At 38.9% G+C, this 8,723-nt stretch overlaps 1 long non-coding RNA gene across 4 annotated transcripts in view; it reads left to right on the top strand.

The window, feature by feature from the left end:
- LOC106726839 overlaps positions 1–8,723 on the top strand; it is a 25,115-nt gene that overhangs the window by 10,521 nt on the left and 5,871 nt on the right. For all 4 annotated transcript variants that reach the window (XR_001362955.1, XR_001362956.1, XR_001362953.1 and 1 more), the window contains exon 2: positions 1,236–1,283. This is a non-coding gene — a long non-coding RNA (uncharacterized LOC106726839). The remainder of the gene's footprint in view (positions 1–1,235; positions 1,284–8,723) is intronic.

Here is an 8,723-nt window from a genome sequence, read left to right as displayed (position 1 = left end):
GAAAGAAAAGAAAGAAAGAAAGAAAGAAAGAAAGAAAGAAAGAAAGAAAGAAAGAAAGAAAGAAAGAAAGAAAAGAAAAAGAAAGAAAGAAAGAAAGAAAGAAAGAAAGAAAGAAAGAAAGAAAGAAGAAAGAAAAATCCACTTCGACCTTGCTGCTAAATCAGGTTCCAGAGGTGAAGCCTCAGGAACATGGAAATCACACCAGGACACTTTGAGGCCTCTCTGGGCAACTAGCAACCCCTTTAGCATGGGATACTTTGATTCCATCCTGTAGCTAGTTGTCCACAAATATCCACTCTGTGCAGACAGTCCACCTCTTGGTTTGCAAGGCTAGAAATAAATACAGCTACTTCTCCGAGACACAGTTACTGACCATAATGGTTCCTTTCTTCCCAAGAGCAAAAGCTGGAATTCTCCCACCTATTAACAGCTGTGAATCTTTTGAAATGCTCCATGGAACAAAGACTGTTGTTTGTCTTCAGACATATGACGTGAACATTCATTTTACAGACATACAGTGAAATATGCAGTTGTGTGGAAAGCTTCAGGACTAAAGAAAGATTACAACAAATCCCCTTTCAAACCTTTTAGAGATTCTTCAAATGATGGTATCTAATTTGAGAATTTGATACATGTTCCAAGGACTGAATTGTGAATCTTTATAACAAGTAGGAAAAAGGATTGGAAATGCCTAAAAGCTCTAACACCTATGTTTTGGATAAAATGCTCACAAAATATAATTATTGAAAAATACTATTTGGAAGTATAGGATGATTAAGGAAGCCTCTGAAAGTAAAGTTGATTGGCAATTTTGAGTTACTTTCCAACTGAAAACTCTGGTTAGTGGACTTTAAGATGATTTTGTATTTGTGTTTAAAAAGTATGCATCTCTATCCAATTTGACAGCTTAAGTACCAGGCTCTAGCAAGATAAAATCTGTGGTGACTAAGGCAGTGCTTCTTAAATAAGCGCAAATTGAACCTGCCATTCCAAATCACTACCATGTCCTCTGGCAAGACTAGATTAGCACTAACTCTCCCTTGATGAGGGAGTCACCTCAGGCTTGAAACAGCCAGTTTGGATTACCTAGCAAGTTCAGGGTAAAATCAGAGAAGGACACCAGAACTCTGTTCTTTAGCCAGCCCCGTAAAGAATGGAGAATCTTGTAGGGGTGATGTAGTCAACAGTTGGAGACATTTCAGAAGAAAGCATGACTCGTTTCTTTGTCTCTTTAGGCCCATTGATATGACCGAGCAAGCACCTGCCCTCGCTGACCTCTAAAGGTGAGTTGCTGTTACGTTTTTACTTGTTCTTGCTTGACATCTCCTCTTTGTTTCATTAAGTTACCCGACTTTGGTTCTGCTTTGGGCCCGTTGGAATTGGTGTTTGAAATTGTTCTCTGTTCCTTTAGATCCTGGATTTTCCTAACAGACTCCAATTTGGTTTATTCTGTTGGCTTTCTATGCTCTGGGCTGTTCTAGTTTTTGTCCATTTGAAGCTAAGTACCAGGACAATCCACTTGGCTGGCTGGGGGGGTATTCTCTGTGTTTGCAAGGGTACATGTGAGTGTATGGGGGTAGGGGGAGGGTATATACGCAATTTGGATAATCACTCACTAAAATGAGAGGGAGGGAGATATCTAAATAGAAACAAGGGGAGTGGGGAAGAAATGCATTTGCTACTCCTTATTAACCATCTTGAGGTTTAAGATAAATTCTTAATTAGTTGTTTACTTTCCTGCCAAGAATTTTGTCTCAGCTCTCAGATTTTGCTGCCACCTGGTGCTAAAATGTTCCTGGTAGTGAGGACTAAATAGTTTGACAAACTCCAGAAAATATGACCTAAATTCAGAAATAGCATGAATTAGGACACTGGATGGTTAGTGCAATAAATAAAAGATATAACATTAAAAAATAAAACTTGGCCAAAACCGGTTTGGCTCAGTGGATAGAGCGTCGGCCTGCAGACTGAAAGGTCCCAGGTTCGATTCCGGTGATACATAATCTCACTCATATGTGGAATTTAATGAACAAAATAAACTGATGAAAAAATAGATCCAGAAAACTAGAAGTATGAAACAGACTGATGAATTTCAGAGGGAAGGGGGGGTGGGGAAGTGGGTCAGAAGAGATTAACCGGGCAACTTATATGCATATATGGATAGCCCATGGACACAGACAATAATGTAGTAAAGGCCTGGGATGGGTGGGTGCTGGATGGATGGGATCAATGGGGAAAAAAAACCAAAGGGACATCTGTAATACTATTAGCAATAAAGATAAAATTTAAAAAATAAATAAGTAAAACTGACTTAATATAATAAAAAATGAATGTGGCATACCTGTGATAAGTTTATAAGTAATAATAGTAAATTACTATATACTTCTGAGATATCACCATCAAGTGGGAATGATATGTAAGAGATCAGCTCAAGCAGGTCCTGAAGACATAAATAAATTTCATTAATAAGTGGCTCATATTACCATAAAGGCTGTTTCTGCTACATTGGGTCTCCTCTTTCAATCTGCCTCTGTGGTCTCATGGGGCAATCTTTATGATCATCTGATTAAGGAAGAAAAAAATCGGTCAGGTATTTCCACCAAAAATGTTGGCAGAACTGAAGTTGGATACCTACCCTACAGCATTACATCCCCACTGAAGTGTGGCCATGAATGACAATGTGAAAGAGAAATTTTCGCAGTGGGCCAAACTCCAACCATTGCACCTGGTTAGTTCATTAGCCTAGAAGGAGAAATGGCCAAAGGTATGGATTACATTAATTTATGAGCAATGACTAAGGGTTTGGTTGATTGGTTATGGACTTGGAAGGAAGATGATTAGAAAATTGGAGGAAATGAAATATGGAGAAGAGATATGAGGATAGTCCCCTCTGAATATTATAATACTGCTGTGCCAGGTGAATGCTCACCAAGAGCAATCTTACCAGAGAAGGATCTTAATAATCAGGTAGACAAGATGACCATGGCCACTTTATATATGAGTGGATGGGCAAGGACATGAGTGACTGGTGAAAGAGGCTGACTGAATCTACAAAACGGGTCATCTTGTCTACATGGACTTCCTCTCATTAAAGCTACCGCTGAGTCCCCAACTGCTAATAGTGAAGATCAACACCAACTGGGGATATGACACTGCTTTTCAGGCCACCTGGCATCAGGCTGATTACATTGGGCCATTTCTACCATGGAAGCGGAAGGGCATTGTTTTCACTAGAACAGATACTTTTTTGGAAAGAGATTTGCCTTTCCTTCCCATGGGGTTTCTTTCAACCACCCCTTCCCCATCTATAGACTTACAGAATGGTTTATTCATCATCATGGTATCCATATAGTCTCTCTCTTTTTTAAACTACAGAACTTATTTTGCAGATAATGAGTGGTGAAGTACTAGTTTTCCCATCCCCTGGAAGTAGCTGACCTGCTTGAATTATGTAGTAGCCTCTTGAAGACACAGTTTAGTGCCAGGTGGATGGCAAAATTTTGCCCTTTAGAATGGACAAAGTAGACTATGTGTATCCTTTTATTAGATTTTTGTGTATTTTCAGTTGTACCAGTATAGACAGTTGAATTTTGTTATACAAAAGCATGGTCTTGTTGGTGTTTTTATTTGGAAGTTATATATGTCTACAGAAGTGTGTGTAGATACCAAGTTGACAAGGGGTGGACTGTGTTGGATTGTGCTATGCGAACTTGGATGAACTGAGAACTACATTTCCTAGAATTTCATTTTTGTACGATTCTGAGTTAGAGTCAGTCAACAAAGAGACTTGTTCTACATTTGAAAGACAGAAGTAAAAGTAGTGACCAGGTATGTTCATGGACAGATGCAGCGCTGCCTAGTAGGTTCATTTTATCCTTTCCCATTAGCATTTAAACATGTCTTTCCTCTCTTTAAAAATCTTTCACTGGATTTCATTTCCCCTTCCATACTACCCTCTATTCTTTTCTGCTGTGTCCATTTTTACCTTCTCCTCCATCTTCTGCTGCTGGTTTCTGTCAGATCCTTCTCCCTGAAACTGTTCTTACTGTTCTTCTCCTGATGCTCATTCTTTCTGGATTTCTATTACTGCTATATGCTGATGGTGTTCAAGAATTTGCCTTCTCTGAGTTTCATACCTGTGTATCCAAAGGTCTACTCAACACTGCCACCTGGATGATAGACAGGCATCTACAACTAGGCATGTCCATAACTAATCTCATCCTATTTTCCCTCAACACTATACCTCCTGCATATCTCAGTAAATAGCATCACCATCCACTCAGGTGTCCAAGCCAGAAACCTGGTTTGAAAGTTTCCCACTTTTCTTCTTCCCACTGTCACTCTTACTATTTAGATTTCCTTTATCTCTTGCCTGGATTACTGCAACAGTCATAACTCCTGAAGATTCAATTAAGTAATACAACTGGAATGTGCCATAAAAATGCTATGGTTTATCTTCAGTGTAGACCCTGAGAATATGGGACAATAAATCCACTTTATGTGAGAAGTTGCAGCCAATATTGGGTAGCCTAAAGTGAACAAAAGGGAAACACACTTGCACAACAATGGACATTTTTTTAGTTTGTTAGACCTGGTTACAATGATATTCATCCCACAGATACTTACTGATTTCCTAGCATGAGCTAAGAACTGTGCCTGCAGGAGGCACTTCCAAAGCATTGACTCATTGTGTACTTTTTGGGTCCAACATTAAGGTTCTTATTCTTAGGGGGCTTTCAACTTTCTTCAGTTACTACCCATGTCGAATGGTCTCTCAGATGGCCCTATCTAATGTTGAGCTTCTCCCATGGACAGTGTTGCATTGAAATTCTTTCTATGGCCCATGATTTTCAGAGAATAAATGAAGTGCAAAGGAAAAGAAAAAGTCACTCTAGAGATATATGTAAACTGTTGTCTAGATGCAAAACTTATTTTTTAATTCTTTCTTTTTTTAATATATTTTATTGACTTTTTACAGAGAGGAAGGGAAAGGGATAGAGAGTTAGAAACATCGATGAGAGAGAAACATCGATCACCTGCCCTCTGCACACCCCCCACTGGGGATATGCCCACAACCAATGTACATGCCCTTGACTGGAATTGAACCTGGGACCCTTGAGTCCGCAGGCTGACGCTCTATCCACTGAGCCAAACCGGTCAGGGCCAAAACTTATTTTTTGATGACACATAGGGACCATCTCTTTAGGACCCAAATTAAATTGCAAGGAATCTCAGTAATGAATTCAGCCTTGTGTTCAGCCCATTCCTAGAACCTCTGGCTTAATTATGAGAAGAAAACTTATTTATTCTGGGACATCACTACTTTGGTATAAATTCCTGGAAGCCAACAGAAAAGCAAAGGGAAGATCTTTCTCAGAGTCTCTTCTCTGGATTTCTGAGAAAGAAGTGTTTCATGTTTGGCCTGTCAGGTTGCTTTTGGTATCAGCTCACAGACTTATCCCTTCTTTAATTCTTGTTAAGCTTTGATCTCCCTGTCCATCCTGAGGCTGAGGTCTCCTATAGGGGAGTAAGTCCATCTTTCTTGTGTCTTCCTCAGATATCATCTTTCTCTGAGCACATTCTTCATGCTATTAGTTATGAAATACTAAAACAATAATACTTATATAGTAATTTAAATTTTGCAAAACTCTTTTCATGGATTTTAGTTAATTTAATCCTAACAGCAAGAGGTGTGAGGATCCTGAGGCTCAGAGAAGAGTAACTAGCTCTCAGATGACACAAAGAACCCTGATATTCTAACTGGCATCCTGTTCCCACCACTTCTTCTTCTTTTTTAAAATATATATTTTATTGATTTCAGAAAGGCAGGGAGAGGGAAAGAGAGAGAGATAGGAACATTAATCATTGATTGGCTGCCTCCTGCATGACCCCTACTGGGGACTGAGCCCTCAATCTGGGCATGTGCCCTTGACCAGAATTAGACCCAGGACCCTTCAGTCCACAGGCCAATGCTCTGCCCACTGAGACAAACCAGCTAGGTTCGCCATCTCTTCTTAAATCCATCTAGTGGCCAAAGTAATTTCTAGCCCTCATCCGTTTCTAAAATATTCTGAAATATGAATGAAGTCATGTTGATATTGGGGGCCAAGGAACATGATGTTTCTCTTGGGGCCTCGCTTGGTTGTGGGGACCCATGGCCTACCAAGTGCAAGGAAATGCAGAAGGTCTCCTGAGACAGTGGTTCTCAACCTTGGCTACACATTGAACATACTTGGGAGCTCTGAACACTATTGAAGCCGGGCTTCTAGCCCCAGAGATTTTTATTTAATTGGTCTTGGGGCAGCCTGGTTATTGAGATGTTGTTAAAACTCCCCAGGTGATACTAATATGCATCCAGATTGAGAAACATTGCCTGAGGGCTTCCATGGGTTTATTTGTTTCTTGTAGGACCTGTGGACTCACTCTCTACCTCTTTTCTAAATGCTTTTTAAATCACATACAGTCATTGAATAAAATCTAGAAAATATAGAGTAATCTTTTTGGAGGTTAATCATAATCATTTGACAAATAAATAAGAGTACAGATTTTCAGACTTTTTTCTATATAGAGACCCATAAATAAGCCTATAATATTTTTTTAGATCCTCATCCAAGGATATGTTTATTGATTTTAGAGAGAGAGAGGAACGTAGAGACAGAGAGAGAGATAAAGAGATAGAGACACACAAAGAGAAATATCACTGTGAGAGACACTCTGACTGGGATCAAACCTGCAACCTAATGTGCCCTGACTGGGAATCGAACCCGCAACCTTTTTGGTGTATGGGACGACACTCCAACAGACTGAGCCACTAGGCCAGGACAAGCCGATAATCTTTTTAAAAATCAAAATGACACATACTGCTGTCTTTGCCATTTTTTTCTGTATCAATACATTCAAATCAATATCATTTCCAAAGCTCAATAGCATTCCATTGTTTGGCTGTCCCTCATTTAGCCTTTAATAATAAATAGGAGTTTTCTTTTTATCTCCATAGCCACTTCCTTTCAGGCAAGGTGACACTTGAAATCCTAGAATCTAGTAAGAATGATCAGATTCTTTAGTTTCTCTTGGCTCCTGAGCCAACTCCAGTTTATCTGGAAGAATTACAATTAATCAAACAGTGTGCCAATGTGGAAGAGTCTGTTTTTTGGGGGGAAACTATTATTAACACTTAAGCCCCAATAATCTTAAAGAAAGAAAGAAACTCTGGGCTCTATGACCATGAAAGCTCCTCTATGTCTTCAGTTGTTTGGGGTCTTTTCTCATATTGTTAACGCCTGGATAACTACTCTCTTGCTCATTGAGAGAGTTTATGAAATAATGCTAAAAATAATGACAACTAATATTTTTTTGTGACAACTAATATCTGATAGCATTTTAGAGTGGCTAGTTCTAACATAAAAGAACTAATTACTATTGATTAAGTACCCTTATTGAGAATCAACGTGGAAGGTGCTGAACTAGGCAGTTAATAGAGTCCTCTATTTGGTATCTAAAGTCAACACAGTGCCATTTTATCCCCATTTTATAGATGAGACATCTAGGTTTCAATGAATTGCCCGAGTTGACCTGTTAAAACATGGATTATGTCATAGTTTTACTCAGCACTGTATCTCAGAGCCTAGCTCGGTGCCTTGCACTGTTCCTAACAGCTGGTAGGCACTCCATACACAGTTGATGGAAGAAATACATAAGTCACATGCTGTTTCATTAATTCATATTGCCTCTGGCTGATGTGAAAGAGATTTGCTTCCTGGGTGTTCACTCTTTGCCAACGATTACTCACATAGTCATAGAAATGTGCGTTGAGTTCTTTTCATTCTCTAGGGCAGTGATTCCCAACGAGGGACACATGCCCCACAGGAGGGCAATTTGATTTTTAAGGGGGGCAATTCAAGAATGAGTTAACAGTGATTTTTTTGCATTTCTTATGGTTCTCGGTGCCTCATACAGTATATAAATATACACTGTGACATATTTATGCATTTCAGTCCTCTATTACATGTTTTCAAACTTTATTTGCTATTTCATATCACTATTATTATTTTTTTTAACAACAATTTCTTAGTGATTTCTTCCTCAGTACTTCAGCTATCCTTTCGTTCTCTTATTTTTCTCTTTCATGGATGCCATGTTCTTTGGAAGTTTATTTAGACCAAGTTAATGGCTTTTTAGGCTTCTTCCACGTGAATAGGAGTTTACTTTTTGAATAATAAGAATTATATGTCACAGGGAGGGCATCGGGCTTTTAGAGATGCTTAGGTGGGGCATGGCCAAAAAAGGTTGGGAACCACTGCTCTAGGGCAGTTTTCCTCAAAATGTGATCCCTGGCCCAATAGCATTGGTGTCACTCATGGGCCCCACTTCAGATGGCCAAATCAGAATTTCTAAACATGAGTCTCAGAAAACTGTTTTAAATAGGTTTCTGGATGATCCCAGTGAACATTAAACATGAACATTAAATTTTGAAAACCACGGAGAATAAATGAGTACCTTCGTGTTCTGAGAACCACAACAATAGTTTAGCTTGGATTAGTGATTTTTAGCCTTTTTCATCTCCTGGCACACATAAACTTAATTACTGAAATTCTTTGGCACACTAAAAAATATATATTTTTTGCCAATCTGGCAAAATAAATAGGAATAATTTTGATTCATTTACACTGGATAGCTATTGTTGTGTTGGCTGTTGTCATTTTTTTATTATTTTATTTTTTTAA

The sequence above is a fragment of the Myotis brandtii genome, unplaced genomic scaffold (genome assembly GCF_000412655.1).
Source record: "Myotis brandtii unplaced genomic scaffold, ASM41265v1 scaffold320, whole genome shotgun sequence".
Lineage (NCBI taxonomy): Eukaryota > Metazoa > Chordata > Mammalia > Chiroptera > Vespertilionidae > Myotis > Myotis brandtii.
Note: the sequence above shows the minus strand (reverse complement) of the source record. Positions and strands in the feature narration are given on the sequence as shown.